The following is a 25,028-nucleotide window of genomic DNA, read 5'->3' as shown; positions in this document are numbered from 1 at the left end:
CATTTTCCCAATGGCTAGTGATGTTGAGTACTGGTAAGCATTTGCATTTTTTCTTTTGAGAAATATTTGTTGAGGTCGTTTGCCCACTTTAAATTGAAATAATTTGTTGATTGTTTTTAGTTCCGTGTACATCTTGGATATTAATATTTTTAGATGAATTATTTGCAAATATTTCTTCCACTTACTTTGATTGTCTCTTCTCTCTGTTGAATGCTTTCTATGATGAGAAATTTCATAGTTGAATATATCCCACTTATCCAATTTGCTTCTTTTTAAGATTTATTTATTTATTTGAAAATCAGAGTTACACAGAGAGAGGAGGAGAGGCAGAGAGAAAGGGGGGTGCTCTATCCACTGGTTTACTCCCCAATTGGCCACAATAGCTGGAGCTGTGCTGATCTGAAGCCAGGAGCCAGAATCTTCTTCCAGATCTCCCACATGGGTGCAGGTGCCCAAGGACTTGGGCCATCTTCTACTGCTTTCCCAGGCCATAGCAGAGAGCTGGATCAGAAGTAGAGAGGTCAGGACTAGAACAGGCACCCAAATGGGATGCCAGCACTGCAGCCTTATGCACTAAGCCACAGAACCAAACCACCCCCCTCCTTTAAAAAAAAAAGATTTATTTATTTGAATGTCAGAGTTACACAGAGAGGAGAGGCAGAGAGCGAGCGAGCGAGCGAGCCAATTTTTTTTTTTTTTTTGGACAGGCAGAGTGGACAGTGAGAGAGAGAGAGACAGAGAGAAAGGTCTTCCTTTGCCGTTGGTTCACCCTCCAATGGCTGCCGCGGCCGGCCCGCTGCAGCCGGCGCACTGCGCTGATCCGATGGCAGGAGCCAGGTACTTCTCCTGGTCTCCCATGGGGTGCAGGGCCCAAGGACTTGGGCCATCCTCCACTGCACTCCCTGGCCACAGCAGAGAGCTGGCCTGGAAGAGGGGCAACCGGGACAGAATCCGGCGCCCCGACCGGGACTAGAACCCAGTGTGCCAGAGCCGCAAGGCGGAGGATTAGCCTAGTGAGCTGCGGCGCCGGCCGCCAATTTCTTTTCTTTCTTTTTTTTTTTTTTTTTTTTGACAGGCAGAGTGGACAGTGAGAGAGAGAGAGACAGAGAGAAAGGTCTTCCTTTGCCGTTGGTTCACCCTCCAATGGCCGCCGCGGCCAGCGCGATGCGACCGGCGCACCGCGCTGATCCGATGGCAGGAGCCAGGAGCCAGGTGCTTTTCCTGGTCTCCCATGGGGTGCAGGGCCCAAGCACCTGGGCCATCCTCCACTGCACTCCCGGGCCACAGCAGAGAGCTGGCCTGGAAGAGGGGCAACTGGGACAGAATCCGGCACCCCGACCGGGACTAGAACCCGGTGTGCCGGCGCCGCTAGGCGGAGGATTAGCCTAGTGAGCCGCGGCGCCGGCCCGCCAATTTCCTTTTGATGTCAGCGCATTTGGGGTCTTATACAGAAAAAATCATTGCCCTTGCCACTGTCTTGAAGTGTTTCCAATTTTTCCCCCTAGAATTACATGGTGTATAACTTTTTATTATATTGGTTTAGAGAATTATCTGTTTTTTTCTTCACATTTATATTTTGTCAAATATTTTATAAATATGTGTGAATAAAATATGCATTTTTATAAATACATATATTCAACAGAATTTCATAGATGAAAATTCCTTGAAGAGTGCTGCTCTTGTGTACTATTTTTAATGGATGCATGCTATTCTTGTTGTGAATTTGACTTAAGTTATTTAGGCATTTCTCATTTACTCATATCCTAAGAGTCTAGGTTTTGCAACAGTGAGAATTCCTGCAATAAATATCTCTTTGTGGCCATTATGGTTTTATTAATATGAGAAAGATTCCTGGAGTGAGATTACTGATTCAGAGTATACATATTATTCATTTTAATAGATATTACACAATCACTTTCCAAACAGACTGTAGCAATATATCCACCATTAATATGTGAGATTATTCTTTTTCCCATATTGAACACAGTAGATATGGGATAAATCACAATACCTTTCCATTGGATGCTGACTTCTGGTGGGGTACACATAGCTAACAGTTTTGGTGTTTAATATTCAACATTAACTTTCCACTAGATATATCAAGTTTAAAAAGATCAAAATTGTTATTATCCTTCAAAATTAAATAATAACCATGATAATTGGAATAAGTTAATATACTTTCTCTAAATAATATTTCCATCCAAATATATAGTATGATTTCCCATTTGCTGAAATTTCTTTTATGTCTTTCAACAGGATTTTTTAACTATTTTCACGGGTACCCTTTCTGATATGCACTATTTCTAATTACTTTATTGTTATGTATCCATCATAGAAGCAGTTTTTTCCCCAATTCTGTTTCCTGGCATGTCTTGTCAATCTAATCTATTGATATGTGGATCTGTATATTTGTCAATTTCACCTTAGCAAAATACTATCAGAAAACACCATTGAACAATCAAAACTTATTTCCTTGGATTTACTAAAATAAAGAAAGTTACTGTGGTTGATTCTTAGCACCTCAGAAAAGGAAAGTAGAAAAGGATGAGGCTCTGAGATGTGTTGACTCTATGCCAAATCTATCAAGGTTGGGAACTCCTTGAGATTGGGCAAGTGTGACATGGTAATTTTAAATTCATGAACATAATGAGGTGAAGTCTTAAACCAGGCTTGGTCAAACAGATTGATTGTTCACCTTGAAAAATCAAGTGTCGTTCATTGATTTATATTGTATCTTCAGAGCAGAACTATTTTATAGAGCTGGACCCTCAGAAATCTTACGTTTTTCTGTCTTGATACACTGACAAGAAATTATCCTGGTATCTACATGTTCTTAACAGAAAAAATTTTCCTTGGTTTAAGTTCTTACTCACTAGTTGGCCCAAGATGTAGATTACTTCATGGTCTCAGAATATAATTAATTTAAATTTTCACTGCTTTTTGCTGTGTTGTGGGTACATGAGATGGCCCTGTGGGTAGTCTTTCCAATATCTATCAATGCCATATTTTTTTTTGTTTGAAGATCATTGGTTAGGTCACTTAATGGAACATTGTCCCTGAAGCATTTTTCACACATGGGCATGACATATCCACACACATTAGCAGAGGAAAACATTAAGAGATTTAGCTACAAATACTAGCACTTTAGTATAGGAGAGTTTATTTTATGATGACACTTCTCTGTCTAGGCATGATTTGATAGAGACATATGCTTCTGATCATCTGGCCTATTGCTTTATCATCTAAAGTCATTCAGTGGTCAAATCTAATTATGCAGAAAACCATCTTTCTTAATACACCAGACTTACATCAGCGGAAGATGGCTCTCATCCGAAGGGATGTACGTGTAAACACTGTAATTGTATAGGAAGGGCATTTTAATCAGAACACAGGCACTGGAAACATGCAAAGGAAGTGACCAAAGGTTCCAATAGCAAAATCAAGGTTAGAAAAAAGTACAGACATCGTTGATAAGAGGCAAAATAATCATTAGTGACAGATGGAATAATGTATAGGTGAAAATGAAATAAAATAACCATGAAAGATCAGAACAGATTAACATAAGGTACAGCAGACATTAGATGCAGTGGTGAATACGCTATTTGAACACCTGCCTCCCATGCTGGAGTACCTTGGTTTGAGCTCCGTCTCTGCTTCTAACTCCAGCTTCCTGCTGATTTGCATCCTGGGAGGCAGCACATGATAGTTTCAGTATTTAGGTCCCTGCTATGCATCCACATTAAGTTCCTAGCTCCTGACTACAGCCTAACACAGATCTCTTTCTTTCTGTCTTTCTCTGTAACTTTCTGCCCCTTTCTCTCTGCCTTTAAAATAAATAAGAAAATAATATAAAGTCAAACTAAAATAAAATATGGCCATCTGTGTCTCTAATCATTTAGAGCTTTTTTCCTGGATGTGGTATAGATGGCGTTTCCCTCTGGAGTTGCTATGTTGATTAATGTTCTTGGTGAAATGCTACATCTGTTCCAAAATTGCCTGAAGCTCCTGCAGGGCCCTGGCCTAAGGTCTCCAGCTAAGACCATTTCTCATGATTTGAAGATGGCTTAAATCTCTTCCGCTGCGAGACAGCAGTCTATGCCTCAGCAACTTAAACGTTCATTGTTGCTGTAGTTGTGGAAAACTCAAAATCCATGCAATTCTCTGATGCTTCATCCAGAAGATGAAATTTCCTATACCACAGGCAAAACTGGGGGGTGGGGGGGAATAATCTCTCGAAGTGTAACACAGAATTTACAATGATCAAGTCACTGATACTCTTGGGGTATCAGCTATGTGAAACGTGGAAATGGAAAATAACCAGTTTCTTAACCATATGATAAAGTATGTCATGATTATCTCAGACAAACAATGTAAATTGGAATTTAGCAATCTAAGCATAATCTTTCAGTAAAAATATTCTTTAGTCTGCGAGTATGAAAACAGGTATTCCTTGGGACGTGCACAATCACTGACATATGCTGTGATTTTTAATTTACCTATAATTAACCTAAGACTACTGAATTTTTTTTCTTTTTTGGGGGGAGAAGGGTTAGGATTTTTATCTTACAGTTGATTAACTACAGAGCTCTCACAGCAGTATTAATTAAAATTTAAATAATACTTAATCTCCCCACCCTTGCTTACAAAATTAAAGTTCACATTTTTTATTTACTTTGAAATTTGGTACTTGAATTGGGAAAAACCAAATTACTAAGAATAGTGGTTAATGAGATAAATGTTAACAGTCACAGTATCTAAGTAAAGGTGTCTTTATAGAAAATATTTTGAACATACCTAATAAATAACAGTTAATAAAAAGAAAATTCTTTCAAATATAAGGAAATTTCACCACATGATTCAGAATTATGACAAAAATTTTGCAGGGGGGCTCCAACCCCCTCCTCTTAAGTAGGACTTTAAGGGTATCAAGGGAGGGATCGAGTTTGGAATTGTGCTGTCCTATATTTTATGGGAGTACACTCACCTGCAGTCCGATTAGCCCGTCAGCGACTTCGTGAGTCCTCACACGGGGCACCAGTTGCTGCTCGTCACGGGGTAGCAGGTCCGATAGAGCTGCTCAGGGCCAGCCTGGGGAGCTCGGGGCCGAGAGGGATGAAGAGTGTCGGCGGCAAAGGAACCACACCAGAGCCGGGAGATCAGCCAACGCCCAGGGCGTAGCCGGGTTCTCGACTTTATTGGGAGGGGAAGCGCTTTTATAGACACAGAAAGGGGGCTGTCCAGGGCACAAGGGAACTGAGCCAATCAGCTGAAAGGTAAGGCAGGACATGAGCCGGGCATGCTCTCAAGGGCCAATCACAGCTGAGGACACGTACTGTCCACGAATACAGAAGTCTCCTGTCAGGCTAGGTACCGCCCCTGGGGGCCATCTTGGATGTTGGAAACGCTGAGTCACTGGGATGCGGAAGTGTGGAAAACTCCAGCAAAGGCTTAGAGGCCTTGTGGAGCGAAGGCTTAGCAACTTTGTTTCCTTTTCGGTTGGAGACCCCTGCAAAATTTCAGCTACTATGGTAAGTACTTTGATAATGCAAAGAAGCTTGTCTGGAAATGTAATAATCTTGTCATTTTACAAGAAAAGAAATATCAACTCTAATTTTGTCTTTTTAATATATTCTATATATCTTACTATTGGATAATAGCGTTATAAATAAAAAAGTAAGACCATTAACACCTAGTCTACTTTATAAAACTTCAATCAAATCCATCCGTTTTTATATTTGAAATATTTTATTTTTTTATTTGATAATTCATATATATTTTTAAAGTTAATCTGAGAGGCAATGAAACAGAGAGAGACAAGCAGAGTTCCCATACAGGGTTAATTCTCAAATAACTACAATAGTCAGGGCTGGACCAGGCTGCAATTAGCAGCCAGGCACTGTGAAACCAAGGAATGCAGCTTTGCCTGGCTCAGACCTTTTAAGATTTAGTGTCATCTCAAATTTGTCTTCTATGGCTTTTTAAAACTCTTTATCAGTGTTTCAAATCTTTCAACGTACAAAGCACAAATGTATGATAGAATTAAATCTTTCTATTTTAGCATTAAATCATGCAAATTATAAAATTATACCTATATTTTTATTTTGAAATTGAGTCATATTTAAAATAAACATTAAATAAAATTTAGCTATATGCATGTAAAATCTCCTTAATGAAAAGTATAAATCTCACTTTGCTATGTTGGATATGTATATCCTATTGTCAAAAAGTATTTAAATTAGTTGCTTATGTCATAGAATATTGTTATACTTTTTTGTTTACAATATAAAACTGAATAACTAGTTAGTTTGTCATTGTTATACCTGTGGTATGTACTTTATAACTTTACAAATTTGGGGTTCATAATTCCTATGTGTAGGCACAAAATTCAGTTAGTATATAGTCATTTTTCTATAAGTGAAATAATTTAAATTATATTTAGTCAATAATGTGCACGTATTTGTAATTTAGAAATGAGCATCAATTATTAATCATTTTAATGTAACATTAGTCTAACTTCTTAATTGATCAAAATCTGGAAATTACAATTTAAACCAAAACATCAATTACTTAATGATTTGAAGCATTACTAGATGTCATTAGAGCCAATGCTTTAAACTATTTGAATAATGTAAAATATTAAATTTCATTAAATTAAGCATACATTTATGTTTTGTAATTTAAGCAATCTGTGGAAATAATAATTTACCCTGGAGCTGTGATTACATATAAATGTCCTGGAAATGCAATGTAAGTTATGAAATTTAAATGCAGATCTTGTGTGAAGTAAACATATTCCAACATTACTTTCCCACTGTGATTATATCAGAGAGAAAAGAAAGTTATTTTAAAATAAAATTTTTCCAATTATGCTTCTGTTTATCATGACTACAAATGAATTATTTTAATATATTTTTATGCACATATAAAATTATATTTTTGTGAAGGTGTAAGTATATAGTTTTAATTGTTAAGATGTTTATTCAAACTTGATTGTTTCACAACTACATAAAATGCTTAGTAGTTTTAATGAATTTTAATTATTCCTGAAAGTGGACTTGATTAGATCTTCTAGAGTATAAACAAAAATCTCGCAGCTGGGGTAGGTTAAGCCATTGTCTGAGATGCCAGCATTCCGGATTGGTGCCAATGGCCCACATACTTGGGTCCCTGCCACCAGTATAGGAGACCTGGATGGAGTTCCAGGCTCCTGGCTCTGGCCAAGCCCAGCCTTGACTATAGACTAGGCCATTTGGGGAGTGGACCAGTGGATGGAAAATTCTCTCTCTTTCTTTCTTTCTTTCTCTGTGTGTGTGTGTGTGTGTTTGTGTATTCCTTTCCCTCTCTCTTTCTCTCTGTAATTCTGCCTTTCAAAATAAATATAAATAATTCTTTTTTTTTAATGACTTCCAGGAGCTTGGAACTCTATACAGGTATCCCACATGGGTAGCAGGGGCCCAAGCCCTTGGGGCACCACCTTTGATTTCTTAAGTACATTCGGATGGAGATGGATTAGAAGCAGAGCAGCTGGCATTTGAACCAGCACTCTGATATGGTGTGCCAGAGTCGTGGGTGATGGCTGAACCTACTGAACCTCAACATTGGCCCCATAATGGATTAGTTTTGCTTGCTTGTTGAAATTTATGTACGTGTGTGTGTGTGTGTGTGTGTATGAGAGTACTTTGGCAAGTTCACGGAAAATGAAATTAAACTTTTTTTGGAAAAAAATCTTTGAAATTGTGTATTAGGTGCCTTCAATGTGTTCATGGAAAAAGAGTATCGTGAAAAAAAAATTAAGATAAAAAATGCAACTCCTGTCATTGCCAGCACTTGAATAAACCAGTGGATAGGGGCGCTCTCTCTCTCTGCCTCTCAAATTAAATAAAAAAATTAAAGACCAAAAAGAAAACCTATAGATGATAAAGAGGATTTTATACCACTGTGCTCCTATGAGCAAACAAAAAGATGTAAAAGCAGTTCTTGCAGGAACATCTATATAAGTAATTTATCTTCTTTCTTTAAAACTTACGGTTTGAGAGAAAAAGTGAAGTACCAATAAATATGTCAATGTCAGTTTATTTTGCAATCAGAAAAAAGTCAAAAAGGCATAAATGGAGGTGAAGAATTTTTACACTAAGTTCTTAAATCTCCTGAGAACTGTGTGTACGTAAACATATTTCTAGTATAGAAAGAGGTTAATGAAAAGCCAGTCACCAGTTAATGAATCTGCTAATCATGTTTTTCCATTATTACATTAGGCTGCTTTTGCTCTTCCGCTGTGGCAATCAGCTCTACATATCCCAGGTGATTGTGTGTGTCAAACGCAATCTTTATGATATCTGGTATCTCTGGGAGAGGAAAACAAAATAAAATGCTTCTTGCCTCTGTCATTGTGAAAGTAGGCATATTCCTATATCTGATCAATCATGCTGATTAGCAACAATGCATTTACTAAAGAGTTTTAGAAAAGATATAGATATTACTTATTCAATCCTAATAAGTGACACTTGTTTCTTAGCATGCTATTAAAAAGCTGGAAGGGAGCCTGCACAGTGGCTCACTTGGTTAATCCTCCACCTGCGGTGCCGGCATCCCATATGGGCACCGGGTTCTAGTCCTGGTTGCTCCTCTTCCAGTCCAGCTCTCTGCTGTGGCCCAGGAGGGCAGTGGAGGATGGCCCAGGTGCTTGGGCCCTGCACCTGCATGGGAGACCAGGAGGAAGCACCTGGCTCCTGGCTTCAGATCAGCGCAGCGCTGGCCGTAGTAACTATTTGGGGGGTGAACCAACGGAAGGAAGACCTTTCTCTCTCTCTCTCTGTCTATAACTCTGTCCAAAAAAAAAAAAAAAAAAAGCTAGCAGAAGATGTCTCAGCAAAAAAATCTTTTTAAGATCAAAAATTATGATAAAGAATATATTCTCAGCTTGTTTAAAATAAAAGGGGGAGTCAAACGATTGTACTATGTCAAAATGTAGAAAGCATGTGGTAATGGCACATTTTAAAATGTTGGTTTTAGTAAGCAGCCTTCTCCATTTTTATAGAAAATAGTGTCCTCTCTAGACAAGTGTTACATAGCTTCAGCTCCGAGTTTCCAACCACATCTCACAGATGCTAACTTTGATTCCCACTGCTCTAAGAAAATAACAATCACCAGAAGAGAATTCTTACAAGGTTCGCACACACACATATATTTAGCTCACAATCATGTAATAACAGGGGCATGAATCATTTCGATGGCAGCTAGATTTTTTTTTATTTTAAGAGCTTAATAATAACTTTCAACTTTTCTCCGTCAGTCCTCCACGACCTGAATAACAGTAGCTTCTGATGGTGTTTGACCACTAGATCATTAATTTCTTTGTTTTTTTTTTTTTTTTACTAGATCATTAATTTGTCTCAAGTCCCTTTACTGAGTCACTTTTTCTGGTTGTTTTAACTGGGCGTACTAAATCTCGCACAAATTGAGCATTAATTGAGTGCAAATGCTTGACTAAGGAAGTGAGGGAGAGGGAGAGACACAGCCTGATTTCAGCTTCTAAGCCTGTGTTCCTTGGGTCAGGCTGTCACTAACCCAGATAAAGGGACGTCCAAGGAAAGTTGCTGAATGGACTTGAGGATATTCTCAATGACTGCCCATTAAATTCCAGAATATGTCTTTGTAATTTCATTAGTGATGCCTGTCAACTACTTTGACAAATACGTAGTTTATGGAAAATGAAAACATATGGCAAGGGCAGACATGGCACCTGTGACTATAAAGGAGTTGACACGCACAGTTGTGGAGCAATGACGTCAACATCATAGCAACCTAAGGTACACTGATGGCCTGGCACATTATGCCATAGAATTTTTATCCTGTATTATTTTAGGGCAAAAAGCAAATTGTTTATGAAAGTACTTTTTTTGTTTGTTTGACAGGTGAAGTTGTAGACAGAGAGAGAGAGAGAGACAGAGAGAAAGGTTTTCCTGCCGTTGCTTCACCCCCCAAATGGCCACTACAGCCGGCGCGCTGCAATGATCTGAAGCCAGGAGCCAGGTGCTTCCTCCTGGTCTCCCATGCAGGTGCAGGGCCCAAGCACTTGGGCCATCCTTCACTGCCTTCCCAGGCCACTAGAGAGCTGGACTGGAAGACGTGCAACTTGGACTAGAACCCGGCACCCTTATGGGATGCCAGCGCCATAGGTGGAGGATTAACCAAGTGAGCCACGATGCTGGTCCACATGAAGGTACTTTTAAAAGCTCATGGGAGGGGCCAGTGATGTGGCACAGTGGGTTAAAGCCCTGGCCTGCAGTGCCAGCATCCCATATGGGCGCTGGTGTTAGTCCTAGCTGCTCCTCTTCCAATCCAGCTCTCTGCTATGGCCTGGGAAAGCAGTAGAAGATGGCCCAAGTCCTTGGGCCCCTGCACCCATGTGGGAGACCCAGAAGAAGCTCCTGGATCCTGGCTTCAGATCAGCACAGCTTAGGCCGCTGTGGCCATCTGGGGAGTGAACCAGGGGATGGAAGACCTCTCTGTCTCTACCTTTCTCTGTAACTCTTTCAAATAAATAAAATAAATCTTTTTTAAAAAGTTCATGTGAAATGTAGCTAAAAGGTTATTTTGATGCAAAAAATTTTTTGAAATTCATGCATAGTTTCTTTATAATATGCATTTTTCCAAACATTTTGAAGACCCTAATATTTAAGAATTTAACGTTTTTAGCACAAGAAAGGCTTAACTTTAAATTCCATTTTTCGTGAACTTTTGAAGTAGTGTCACATTTATAAAAATGCTCAAGACATATAAAATCATAAATATCATGTACCAATTACTGTGAAACACTACAGGAAATTGAGCAGGGCTTTTAAGCTATTAAGAAAAAAAAAACTGAAATGATTTGTTTGCTCTTGTTCTTTTAGGATGACAATTCAAAGAAACACAAAGGTCATTTCTTTCCATATTAGATAAGAAAATTGTTTTGTGAGCATGCATTGTTATTATTCTATGTGAGTATTTTCTATGGAAGGGAGATCATCATATTATGTAACTATGATATGATATTATGTAATGCATGAGTGTTAAACATCAGGCTGTTGTAGAATCAAACATTAAAACCCACACTCAAAAATTCCTCCTGGTTTCTGCACTACAAATTATATCCTACAGCAGTAATTCTCTTAATGGTTGGCATGTACATTTCTAAACATTTCTCTATCTGTTCACAGACCCTATAGACACGTGTGTACTGTTTTCCCCAGAAAAATTGAGTCTTGGTATAAATAGCCTTTATTAATTTCTTTGCTCTTCTTTTAATAATATACTGGGGGCATTTCTCAGTACTGAGTAATTAGAGTCTATTTCATTTATTTCAAATATTTTCCATATAGTACATTGAATGTAAAATATGTAATGTTTCATTAATCAGTATTTCAATTGTTTTCAATGATTAATAAGTAACTATTCAATAAATTATCATTCATATATTCTCCTGAATAAAGATACTTTTGGGTATTTAAGTGGAACACCGTGGAGTATGTGGTAGAAACTTTCCCCGCCCCTTCAAGAAGCCCATGTCTTGGAGCCAGCACTGTGGCATAGTGGGTACAACCACCACCTTCAATGCTGCATCCCCTATGGGCACTAGTTCAAGTCCTGGCTGCTCCACTTCCAATACAGCTTCCTGCTAAAGGCCTGCAAAATCAGCTGGTTTCGGCCCAAGTATCTGGTCCCTTGCCTCCAACATGGGAGACCTGGAAGAAGCATGGCGGTCATCTGGAGCGTGAATCAATGGATGGAAGATTCTCTCTCTCTCTCTCTTTCTCTCTCTCTCTCTTAGTAACTCTGACTTCCAAAATAAATAAATCTTAAATAAAAAAGTCATGTCTCAACCCCTAGAACCTGTGAATCTTACATGGCAAAATGGAATGTACAGAGGTGATAAAGTTAAGCATCTTAACCTGGGGAGACTTTGCTGCATCCTCCATGTAGGCTCTGCGTGTAATTATAATGATATTCATAAGAGAGAGAGAAGAAGGTGAAAGTGGAAGAAGGTGAGAAGGAGGGAAGTAGAAATTAAACACAGGTAGATAGATTACCTCTAGATAGAGGATATAGGTGATAGATGATACACAGATTGAGACAGCAAGTGATCAAAGTTAGCATCAGTGATCCACTTATTGTCAGGTATACTTATTCATCTGCATGTTATTCTTCCCCAATCCCATAACAGAGCCAAATCATGAGAAAACATCAGACAATCTGAAATTGAACAACGTTCTACAGAATACCTAACTAATGCTCTTCAAAATTGTTCAGGTCCTGAGATACTAGGAAAGGCAGCTTAACATAGATTTGGAAATGGGTAAACAGACATGTGACTACTATAATTGACTCAGAATGGTAAAAATGAAGAAGAGGAGGAGGCATCAGTGGAGAAACATGATGAAATCTAAAATCTATAGTTCAGTTAATTGTCTCACACCAAGGTCCAAGGTCAATTTCTTGTGACCAATATTTTTTTAACTTTTATTTAATGCATATAAATTTCCAAAGTACAGCTTATGGATTACAATGGCTTCCCCCCCCCAAAACTCCCCTCCCACCTGCAACCCTCCCCTTTCCTGCTCCCTCTCCCCTTCCATTCACATCAAGATTCATTTTCAATTCTCTTTATATACAATATATTATATAAAATAATTATATAAAACTGTCTGAAGAGTACACATTAACTCTGAATTATCTTTACAACTTATCAGTAATCTAAAATTATTTCAAATAAAAGGTTAAAGGAGAAATAATTCAGTAGTTGAGTATTTAACTACAAAATTTCTTCAGATCTCAAAGATATTGTGGGAAAATATTATCACCTTTAATGCTGCCAATTATTCTCCTTAATGTGGCAACCAAATAGTAATGGTACTTTGGTCATTTTTCTGGCACATCTGACTTACTTATTCCTGGTTTCTCCATCATAGGGATATTTCCAAGAGCATGAGATCAAAGTCTACAATATTATTGAAATAGGTATAAAAATTTTCTATTTCTTAAATAAAATTTTCTATTATTGACTAATCCTACTACTTCACATAAAAATATAACATTCATTTACTCTGCAACTGTGTTAAATACTTTCTCTTTATAAACTTTTCCTTTGATGACTTTTTAGACTCTGCGAATCCTGCTGAGATTAGTTCAGTGAATATTTAATTTTTCTCTAAGATTGAAAGAACACGCAGTACTTAAGTGTAAGGTACTATTAACTGTTCTATGCTGAGACATACTGACTTCTCCCCCAAAAATATTCAAGCTTAATAACAAAGCAAAAATTGTTCATGTTGTCACAAAATTCGAAAGTGAACCCATGAAAGCAATCAGTTTTCAATCTCTCTGATTTTTCATTCTACCTGAAAGCTAAACACAATACTTTGAAAAGACTGTTAACAGAAATAAGAACTTCCCATGGATTCAAATGTATGACTGGTGTCATTATAACCTGTGTGAGAGAAGAAAAAAATCTCAAAATATTGCTCACACCAGAGGAGACATTTATAACCTTGAACTTAGAGATTATGCAGCTCTCCTTAAAATGTATCATTAAGCTACATGGCAGCTTAGTCTTAGAATTTTGCCTTTTCATCTGGCCAAAGAGCTCAATCCAGATTTCAACTTCTCACCCTCACTCCCATCTCTTGCCCTCAGGTTGTCATGAATATCGTCCTCTGCTTTTTGTATTATTGTTTTTCTCTGGTATTACTAGTATGGCCCTGACCTAAAAGCAAAAAAAAAGCCATAATAAATCTTCCTTCTCCAAATCATTTGGGAATTTTTATGAATCAAAATTTTGGCAATTATCTTGAATATCTTACTGATTCTGACAGTTGTATAATTTTTTTAAAAAGATTTATTTATTCAAAAGTCAGAGTTACAGAGACAGAATGAGAGACACACACAGAGAGAAAGAGCTTCCGTCTGCTGTTCACTCCCTAAACGGCAGCAAATGTTGGGGCTGCGGCAGACCTAAACCAGGAGCCAGGAGCTTTTTCTGGGTCTCCCACATGAGTGGCAGGGGCCCAAGCAAGTGGGCCATCTTCTGATGCTTTTCCCAGGCCATCAGCAGGGAGCTGGATCAGAACTGGAGCAGTTGGGACATGAACTGGCACCCATTTGGGATGCTTATGTGGCAGGTGGGAACTTTACCCACCTGTGCCACAATATTGACCCCAGACAGTTGTATAGTTGATGGAGCAGTAATCAAAGGTTTAAGATGAAAGGTGAATACAACATGCCTGATTTTTTGTTTTTGCCATTCAAAGACATATGCAGTACATTTCCCCCTCTTTTTTTTTTTTTTTTTTTTTTTTTTGAGATTTACTTATTTATTTGAAAGGGAGAGTAACAGAGAGGGGAAGAGAGAGAGAGACAGAGAGAGAGAATCTTTGATCTGCTGCTTCACTCACAAAATGGCTTCAATGGTAAGGAGTGGGCCAGGTCAAAGCTAGGAGCCAGGAATTCCATCTGGGTCTCCCATGTGGTTAGCAGGGCCCAGATACTTGGGCCATCCTCTGTTGTCTTCCCAGGTGGATGAGCAGGTAGCTGGATAGGCAATGGGGTGACCAAGATTAAAACCAGTGCTCTTGTGGGTTGTGCCTTAAACTATTGCACCACAATGCTGGCCCAGGGGAGTACATTTCTAATTACATGCTTCATCAGTCCCTAGTTGCTGCAAATAACACTAAATTCACAACGTCAATCTGTGAATATTGTGTAGTTTCATTATCTTTCATATTTTTTTAAAAAAAAATTTATTATTTATTTGACAGATAGAGTTACAGACAGTGAGAGGGAGAGACAGAGAGAAAGGTCTTTCTTCAGTTGGTTCACTCCCCAGGTGGCCACAATGGCCGGAGCTGTGCTGATCCTAAGTCAGGAGCCAGGAGCTTCTTCCCGGTCTCCCATGCGGGTACAGGAGCCCAAGCACTTGGGCCATGTTTTACTGCTTTCCCAGGCTGTAGCAGAGAGCTGGATTGGAAGAGGGGCAGCTGGGACTAGAACCAGTGCCCATATGGGATGCCAGCGCCGCAGGCATTGGATTAACCTACTGCTCCACGGGGCCGGCCCCATCTTTCATACTTTTTTGTCACTAAAGATTTATTGAGAATGTTCTAGGAACTTAGCAATGTAAAGAAATGGAAAGATGATTACTAGCCACGGGCACTTATGGTATCAAGATTTGAGGTGGGGTTGGTACTGGAGGTGATGCCGCTGTTTGTGACACCAGCATTCTATATCAGAGGCCAGTTCAAGTCTCAGCTGTTCCTCTTCCCATCTAGCTGTTGGCCAATGTGTCTGGTAGGCAGGAGTTGATAGCCCATGTGCCTCCATTCCTGCCCCCATGTGGGAGACCTGGATGGAGTTCTGGGCCCCCAGCCATTGCAGCCATCTGCAAGTGATTTAGTGGATGGAAGATCTCTTTTTCTCTCTCTTCTCTCTCTCCTTCTCTGCCTTTTAAATAAATAAAATCATATTTTTATGATCTATTATCTTACATACTGTGAATACTAATCACAAAAAAATGTAAGTATATTAAAAATTAGAAAAATAAAAGCATTACAATGTTGATAAGTAATTTGTTTAATATAAAGAAATGATAAAATATAAATATTCATGTTTTTGCAAAAGATAATCTCAGTCTATCAGTTCATTTCTTCCTTAAGTAACCAAAACACAACTGCTTCCTATGTGCTTGCTGCTTATCTCAAGTAGGCTGCTTAACACTCACCATGATTTAGGAGGCAGATTTTTATGCAAATTAGTGTTGAATTGGGCACAACAACCAGAGCCAATGACACAAGACTAGCAAGTGGTACATTTGAATTTAAACCCAGATCTACCTGGCTTTGAAGTTTTCTTCAGTAACCCACAGCATGATGCTTCTTTCAGTCTCAATTTTTAACCATGAAATTATCAACATAAAAAGAAGTTAAATATCATTGCAAGTTTCTGGTTATTTTAAAGATATGAACAGGTGGAGGCTTAGCCTACTACGCCACAGTGCTGACCCCTAGGATTGTATTATGTTGGGTCACTCTAAAATCACATACTTTCTCTAAGTCCTAGGATCTCTCAATACTTCAAATCCAGTCAAGATTTCCTGAATTCTTACTGAATCTTTCATTCCTTGAACCTAACGGTGCATATCACATAAAAAAGAGATGGTGAAAAATTGTGGAATGAATTTTTGCAAGAACAAAAAATACAGCTCTCTTTTTTCTTCATTTTATATGATACTTTCATGTTACAACAAATTTTAAATGTTCATAAATTACATTCTACATATGTGAAAACCTACCCATTTAACTGCAAGCAGTAGGATGATTTGTGAGACCCTTTTCTGAGGATGACCCAGAGAGATGAGCTCCTGAGGAGGGTACTGTAAGTGGTGTTGGAGAATTTAATCTATTTACTGAAGCCTTTTGAGAGACTTCTAAAAGTAGTTTAAAGTTAGAGGATTCTAAATGTGTTCCTTCATCATTCAAATTTAATATTTTCAATATCATGTCTACTTATGATAAGTTTATTGCCGATACTGCTACATTTCCACTTTGCTACATTTCATAATATCAACATAACACAATTTCAGTAACTTCAGCTTAAATTGCCTTGAAAACTTAGCATGAATATATTTTACTTGGTAACAATATTCTTCTTTTATGCAAAACCTTATATTCCTTACTTTATCCTTTCATAGATGCAGAATCTGGGGTCATTTTCTTTTTTTATTTTCAACTTAATGAACTTAAATTGTTAAAGAAAACACTTCATTCAGTTTGGCATTTGAAGCAGAGCTCATTATTTTTAGATAAGCAAATGAAATGTTGACATATTCTACGTAAACTGTTTGAACTTCAAGGAAATTTTTGCCTTGAGTCTCTTTAGCAATAACAACCACCAAATGCATCTATCAGAGCAAACTTCACTTACATGCTTTGCTGAAAAAATAAACACACCCTTTCCCTTTGCTACATGAATATCTGCCAATCATGACTCTCTCTAGTTTGGTCTCCAGGAAACTGGCAGTTAAAACCCTCAAATGCTTATAAGGGAACAAGTGACTCTGATATACATATTGCATTTTTTTTTTAAGGAAAAGATTTATTTACTTATTGGAAGGCAGAGAGAGAGAGAGAGAGACAGAGAAAGAGAGAGAGGGGCCGGAGCCTTGGCCCACTAAGCTAATCCACCACCTGCAGCACTGGCATCCCATGTGGGCGCCAGTTCTAGTCCTGGTTGCTCCTCTTCCAGTCTGGCTCTCTGTTGTGGCCCAAGAGGGCAGTGGAGGATGGCCCACTGCTATGACCAGGAGGAGGCACCTGGCTCCTGGCTTTGGATCTGCGCAGCTCCGGCTGTTGTGGCCATTTGGGGAGTGAACCGGCGGAGGGAGGACCTTTCTCTCTCTCTCTCACAATCTGTAACTCTATCTATCAAATAAATAAAATAATTTTTTTTTTTTAAAAAAGAGAGAGAGAGCAGGGACTCAAGTAGCAGGGACCCAAATCCTTGGGCCAGCCTCTGCTGCCTTCCCAGGCACATTAGCATGAAGCTACATCAGAAGCAGAACAGCCAGGTCTCACACTGGCATTCCATTGCGGGTGCTGCTGTCGCAAGCGGTGGGTTAATCTGCCGCTTCACGCTTGCCCAGCACAACACGTCTCTAAGGAGTAATAGCTGCACTATTCCTACTTGATTGGTTGATCTAACTGTGTTTATTTTCTCAAGACAACGACCCCTGGAACTGCCTTATTTTTCTGGTGAGCCACTGGAAGCTAGCGTAGGGACTATTTCAAGTGGTCACTGTCCCCAGGGTACTGTGGGTCTTCTGAGCCATTGTGGATTCCACAGTCACCTGTGCAGATCTTAGCTTCTGGAACCCAGCCTGCCATCAGGGTAGAACTCAATGCCCTCCTAGTTGCCTAAAGTGCTGCACAGAGTCCCACTGAAAGGCGTCTCCGGGCTGCTTCTGGTAAGTAGAGATTTGTGATTTCTTCATATTTGTCAGAGTCAACCCAGCCTGAACCGTGAAGCCTTGAAAACCATGCCGTTCCACAGAACCAAAGAACGCTTCCTTTGGGTGGGCAGACCAACACAATTTGTTCGCCTCAGGACAGCAACGCATTAAAAAGTCACACATTACACTTTGTCTGACTGAGTTACGTAGTAAGCCTTTCTCTTCCCAAAAGTTGGGGTAGAAATTTCACAAGCTAAAGCACAGTATGCTAGAGAAAAATAAATGTTTGAGGAGTAGAAAAAACTTAAAAATACTTATCAGTTTGTGCAGATCCAATAGCTAAATAGTTCATGAAGTTTTCACTTTTCTTTTTAAAATATTTTTAAGTCTATATCAGCAGTTTTAAATTCATAAAACAAAAATTGTGAAGTAATACAAAGAGTTTCCATAAACCCTACCTCTAGTTTCTACTATTTTATATTTAGCTTAATTTAATCTTTCACTATGGTTATTTAGATCAAAACATCACATTTAGACTTCTAGCCTATAATATAATTTTAGATTTATAGCCTATATGTTATTATATGGCAATTGAAATGAAGAAAAATAAAATACAAAACCTATAAATTAAAAATAAAAATAAAAAAGAAAATTAGTTGATTTTGTTAATTAACCAGGTATAAATAACAGAAAAGTAAATGAAAAAGATGAGACTTTGTTTTTTCCTAATGATTAATGATATTTTTCTGAATAGACTGTTTTTAAAAAGTTTTCACTTTTTGAATCATTAATTTGCAAAACAGAAATTGTTAATTAGTACTTCAACATGTTCTCATATACCCTTGTCCCCATTTCCCATAGGAACATCTCATATACTAGTATCTTTATTACAATATATGAACCACAACCAGCTTCCCCTACTTTGTTTGCTTGTTTCTTTCTTTCTTTCTTTCTTTCTTTCTTTCTTTCTTTCTTTCTTTCTTTCTTTCTTTCTTTCTTTCTTTCTTTCTTTTACTTCAGACTGACTCAAGAAAATGCTGTTGGTAGCTTTCATAGGTCCAGGATGTTTTTAATTACTGAGTCATAATTCAGAAATGCAAATCAATAGACTTGTGTATGTTGTGTACTCATTAAAATTTCCTTTTAAATTCCTATTCAAATGTTTTAAGGTCAGTATACCAAGTGACCATATTAACTCTTTTCCTCTAAGGAAAATTTTCGTTTCTGTTTTCAGTACAAAATGATCAGCTCATTAACTGTAGAAAAAGGGTTTCACAGTTCCACATCCTTGAATAAAAGCTATTATCAAATTAGGTGGAGTAGAAACATACCTCAACACAACAAAGGCCAGTTATGAGAGGTACGTAGACTCTTTGTGTACTTAATGGTGAAAAAATAAGTCTTTTCTCTAAGATCTGGAGCCACACTAGAGTGTCAACTCATCATTTTTTTAAAAAAGATTCATTTATTTGTTTACTTGAAAGGCATAATGAGAGTAAGAGACACAGACGGAGAGACAGAGAGAAAGCTTTTCCATTCTCTGGTTCAGTCCCCAAATGGCATCAACGCCCAGTGCTGGACCATGCTAGTCAGGAGCCTGGAACTCGATCCAGGATTCCTCTGGGCAAGGCAAGGGCCAGGAGTCAGACCACCATCCACTGCCTCCCAGACACATTGGCAGGAAGCTGGGCCACAAATGGAGCAGCCAGGACTTGAACTGGTACTCTGTTATGGGATGCAGGAGCTGCAAGCAGTGGCTTACCTCTCTACTTGCTACAATGCAGACAACCTCACTCTCACTACTTCTATTCAACATCATTTTGGAATTCTTTGATAGAGAAATTAGGCAAGAGGAAGAAATTAAGGCATCCAAATAAGAATGCAAGCTGTGATGTGTCCCCTGTTTGCTGATGACATGACGTTATATAAGAAAATCTTACCAAAAATGGAAACAAAAACTAAACTGTTAGACCTAATGGACAAATTGAGCAAAGTTGCAGGATATAAAAATCAAGACACAAAAATGAGTAATTTTTTTAACAATAAACCTCCCAAAAAAAGGGATCAGATAACAAAAAACATTTACAATAGCTACAAAAACAAACAAACAAAAACTTACAAATACATTTAACAAAGGCAATGAAGGACCTGCATGCTGAAACCATAAAACATGATGAAAGAAATTGAAGAACACATGAATAAACAGAAAAATATAGTATGTACATGGATTGGAAGAATTAATTCTGCCAAAATGTCTACACGACTACTTGATTTTAAGTGTAACTAAAAAGATATACTAAGAGAGTGTGGTATTGACAAACAAGGGACACGTCAAACAAAGGAACAGAATAGAAAGTTGATAAATGAATCCAGCCATGTATAGTTAAGTAATTTTCAACAAAGTGACTAGAAATCATAATAGAAAAAGGACAGTTTCTTCAGTGAACAATTTTAGAAAAATTGGATTTGACATGCAGAAAAGTAAAATTGAACCCTTAGATCACCTTATACAAAAAAAAAAAAAAAATCAACTCCAAATTGATTGAAGAGTTAAATGTGAGACCAGAAGCTGAAACTTCTAGAAAAATCATTAGGGTAAAATTATCCACTATTGGTGAGAGGCTTTATTTATTTATTTATTTATTTATTTATTTATTGTATATCAGCCCCCAAAAAGAAGGCAACAGGAAAAATAGATATATGATATTATATCAACTTAAAATGCTTCTGTAAACCACAGGAGATGATTAGCAGCATACAGTGACAATCTATGGATTAGGAAAAAGTATTTCCAAGGTGTATATATATGATTAAGCATTAATCAAAAATGCAAAGGTACCTCAAAGTGTTCATAGAAAATGGAATTAAAGATAAGTCAGTTGCAGAAAGACAAATACCATATATTTTCACTTACTCATCGAATCTAAAACAGTCAAACCATAAGCATGGATTGGATAAAAGCTGGGGGTTTGGGGGAATGACTGATGATGATACTCCTTTGGGTACAAAGCTTCAATTATTCAAATAGAAATGAGGTTTTCATTCAAATATCTTGCAAAGTGTGATGAATAGCATAAATAATAATGTATTGTGCATTTCAAAATCCCTAAGAGTATATTTCAAATGTTCTCACCACAAAAAAGGATAAGTAATCGAGATGTGGATATATCATCAGATTGACTTAATTATCATAATTTGTATTTATAAATCATAATATCACCTTGTACCTCATAAATTAATATAACTATAATTTATCAATGTACAGTAAAATTATTAAATGACTATAATTAGTGTGCTTAGTTGAGCTGAATAAAGATATCATGGGTTTAGAAAGCAATTGTATGTGTGTTTTTTTAAACAAGTATTTGCTGTTTATTACAGCAGAAGGCTGTGCAGAGGGTGAGAAAAGGAATGACTCATCAGGCCGGTGTTGGAGAGTGCAGGGAGAGAGAGGCTCAGGAGGACAAGAAACACACTTGTTCCCACAGGAAGAATTGTAATTCACGCAGTCTTAAAAATATTTATTTGTTTGAAAGAAAAAGTGACAGAAAGGGAGAGACAGACAGCCAGACACACACACACACACACACACACACATAGATAGATGAAAGAGAGAGAGAGAGAGAGAGAGAGAGAGAGAGAGAATCTTCCATCTATTGGTTCACTCCCCAGATGGCCACAGTGGGCAGCACTGGGCTCAACAAAAGCCAGAACCCAGGAACTCCATCCAGGGTTCTGTTGCTCTCTAGCCATATTCAAGGGAATTAAATTAAAAGTAAAGTATCCAGGACTTGAATCAACCTGCAAACCAGCACTCCAGTGCGGGGATGCAGGCATCCCAACCTGCAGCTTAACCTGCTTAGCCCCAGTGACAGTCCCGTAATTTACATGGTCTAACTTCAGTATTCAATGAATAAGACAGTGAAATGATGGGATAAAAATAAAGTTATTTTCAAAACTGTCACAGGAGAAATATCCCATTATTAACTTGATAGCATTAGAAGTAACTGCCTTAAGGTCTGCACTCTGGCATGGTAGACTAAGCCTCCACCTGCAGCACCAGCATCCCATATGGGTGCCGGTTCGAGACCCGGCTGCTCCACTTCCCATCCAGCTCTCTGCTATGGCCTGGGAAAGCAGTAGAAGATGGCCCAAGTGCTTGGGCCCCTGCACCCAGGTGGGAGACCTGGAAGAATGGCTTTGGATTGGCCCAGCTCCAGCTGTTGTGACCAGCTGGGGAGTGAATCAATAGATGGAAGACCTTACTTTCTGTTTCTCCCTCTCTGCTCTCTTTATCGGTAACTCTACCTTTCAATAGCAAAAAGAAAAAAGAAGTAACTGCATTAATAATAATTAGACATTGACTGAAGTTATATTACAACTAAAAATATAAACACAAGCCCCTTTATTCAGGAAGAGAGTCAAAGTAATAACAATACAAGTATTGTTTCCCTTTTTTAAAGTTGACGTGACTTTAAAAAATTCATTTCTGGGGTCAGCATTGTGGCACAGCAGGTAAAGCTGCTGCCGTAACACCAGTATCCTATATAGGTACCTGTTGGAGTGCCGGCTGCTCTGCTTCTGATCCAGCTCCTTGTTAACGTGCCTGTGAAAGCAGTAGCAGAGTACCCAAGTGCTTGGGCCCTTGCACCCACATGGAACACCAAGAAGCAGCTCCTGGGTGCTGACTTTGGCTTGGCCTAGCCCCAGCCATTGCAGCCATTTGGGGAGTGAGCTAGCAAAGGGAAAACTCTCTCTCTCTCCCCCGCCAGCCTTCCTCCCTCTCTCACTGTAATTCTGCCTCCCAAGTAAAGAAATAAAATTTTCCAAAAATCCCATTTATTTATCTATCTTGTGGTTAATTGTCAGCTATTATTAAGATAATGGAAAATAAAGTTTTTTGTCAATATAGTCATCTTACCCAGTCACATCATTGACTATTTTCAATTACATTGAACAAAACCTTATCATCTTGTCCTCATGGACACCCATCGGAAAGCACATCCTTTCTAATATTTTCTGAGACAAAGAAGAGCTCAACACAGAAGAACAGCCACGTTTCTTTCAATGTTGTGTACTTGTGAGTTGGCAGTGACTTCTGATTTCTTCCATTACCTGAGTTTGGCTTTCCCTTATTGACTTTTTCCTCACACCTTTAAAATGTGCTAAGTTTTCTGATAGAAAATATTGGTTTTTTTTTTAGAAAAGTTTGTCAGGGTGTGAAAAGAACATAAACCATGCGGAACAAATCTGAAACTGTGATATCGGAACTTTGTTACTCCAAAAAGAAAGAAACAAGTGTTTAAGAACAAAGACTAGTAATATAATGAAAATAAGACTGGGGACCACAGAAGGACCAAAAAGGAAAATTAGAAAAAAAAACCCTGAACCTGGGATTGTGGCTAATGGTTTAAACCGCCATCTACAATGACAGCATTCCATCTCCGAGCACCGGGTTGAGTCCTGTCTGCTCCACTTCTGATCCAGCTTCCTGCCAAGTACCTTCAAAGGCAGCAAATGATGGCTGAAGCGGTTGTGCCCTGCAGCCATGTGAGAGACTGGGATGGAGTTCTTGATTCCAGGCTTCAGCCCTTCCCAGACTCTGGTACTGCAGCCATTTGGGGAATGAAACAGTGGATGAAAGATCTTCCTTTCTCGGTCTCTTCCTTTCTGTAACTTTGCCTTACAAATAAATAAAGTAAATCCTTAAAAAAATCTTCGGCATGGGAAATACAAGGTTAACAAAATATCCAAAGGTAAAATTAATTTTCCAAAAAAGTCAGTGGTGTCCAAGGATTAACAGGAAAATTCTGGTGGATAAATTAGCAAAGATGAGTTATTTTTAAATTTTTTTCAAAGGCAGAGAGCCTTTGAAAGAGAGAAAGGAAGAAAGAGATTTTCCATCCACTGATTCACTCCCTAAATGCACACAACAGCCAGGACTGGGCCAGGCTAAAGACAGGGGCAAGAACTCCATCAAAGTCTCCAATGTGTGTGGCAGGGAACCAAGCATTCAAGCCATTTTGTGTTGTTTCCCAGGATGCCTGTTAGAAGTGAATTAGACCAGAACCGGAGGTGGGACTCAATCCAAAGTACTCTGATATGGCATGTGATCACCTACTGGTCCAGATTCCTCAGAGATTGAACCCAATAAAACAGGTGCACAGCCCTAAATCATATAACAATGTTTCAGTCAATGATGGACTGTTTATATGACAAGGGCTTCACAAAACCATAACATGTCTGAACATACCTGTTACCCAGTTATACTGTGGGCATAATGTAGTCACGGCTCACATGTTAGTGGTGATGTTGGTGGAAAAATCCTACTGTGCTCCCATTCATATAAAACGTATATCACCTGATCATATAGTTATATGCTGTACATAGTAATAATGGGTAATGACAGTCAATGGCTATATTACCGGATTATGCATTTTCTCTACTACTTTATCACTATAGTATGTGCTTTCTCTATTTATAAAATGAAAAGCTTACTGTAACACAGAATGCCTTTTTATGTGTGCAACAAACTCACACCTTGCATGTTTACTGAATATTTTCATTACGTAATTTTTCCTAGTGCTTGATTTAATCTTGCATGGTTTTGCTCATAGTGGACCTATGCATACAAAATCCACTGCTCATGCTTCCAGTAAAGGCCATGTGGACAGATGACCTGGAAATGAGATTTCAAGTGGTTGAGGAGTGCAAGGGTGAAAACTCAGTGCTGGTTATTGCCTGGCAGTCATGCACATCTCATTTGACCACAGCTTTCAGCTTGAAGAACAAGAGCAAAGTCATTGAAGCCTCTAAAGGATCTGCCTCCATCAAAGAAGGAGGTACCTTTCTCTGAAGGAAGGAGAGAACTTCCACTTTGACTATGGCCTTGTCTAAATAAGTCGGAATGTGATGTCCAAGGCAGCAGAAATTCTATCCCAGCTCTTACAGAAGATTTCGTTTGCCTTCAGTATTTGCTGTTTCCTGCCCTCTCTGATAAGATGGTGCTGCTCAGAGGCTGGGATTTCCCATCTACTCCGTGCAGATT

At 38.5% G+C, this 25,028-nt stretch overlaps 2 long non-coding RNA genes across 2 annotated transcripts; one reads left to right on the top strand and one right to left on the bottom strand.

The window, feature by feature from the left end:
* Positions 1-266: 266 nt before the first annotated feature.
* On the bottom strand, positions 267-5,193 carry LOC103345416 (uncharacterized). The gene is made up of 3 exons (XR_515327.4): positions 4,985-5,193; positions 3,632-3,685; positions 267-501 (listed from the first exon to the last, which is right to left on the bottom strand). It is a non-coding gene; the product is annotated as an uncharacterized lncRNA (long non-coding RNA).
* A 221-nt stretch (positions 5,194-5,414) lies between these two features.
* LOC138843590 (uncharacterized) lies at positions 5,415-6,879 on the top strand. The gene is made up of 2 exons (XR_011378530.1): positions 5,415-5,528; positions 6,683-6,879. It is a non-coding gene; the product is annotated as an uncharacterized lncRNA (long non-coding RNA).
* The last annotated feature ends 18,149 nt before the right edge of the window (positions 6,880-25,028 follow it).

This window comes from Oryctolagus cuniculus, chromosome 8, assembly GCF_964237555.1.
Source record: "Oryctolagus cuniculus chromosome 8, mOryCun1.1, whole genome shotgun sequence".
In the NCBI taxonomy this organism is placed as follows: domain Eukaryota; kingdom Metazoa; phylum Chordata; class Mammalia; order Lagomorpha; family Leporidae; genus Oryctolagus; species Oryctolagus cuniculus.
The sequence above is the reverse complement of the archived record's forward strand: the minus strand, read 5'-3'. Positions and strand labels throughout refer to the sequence as shown.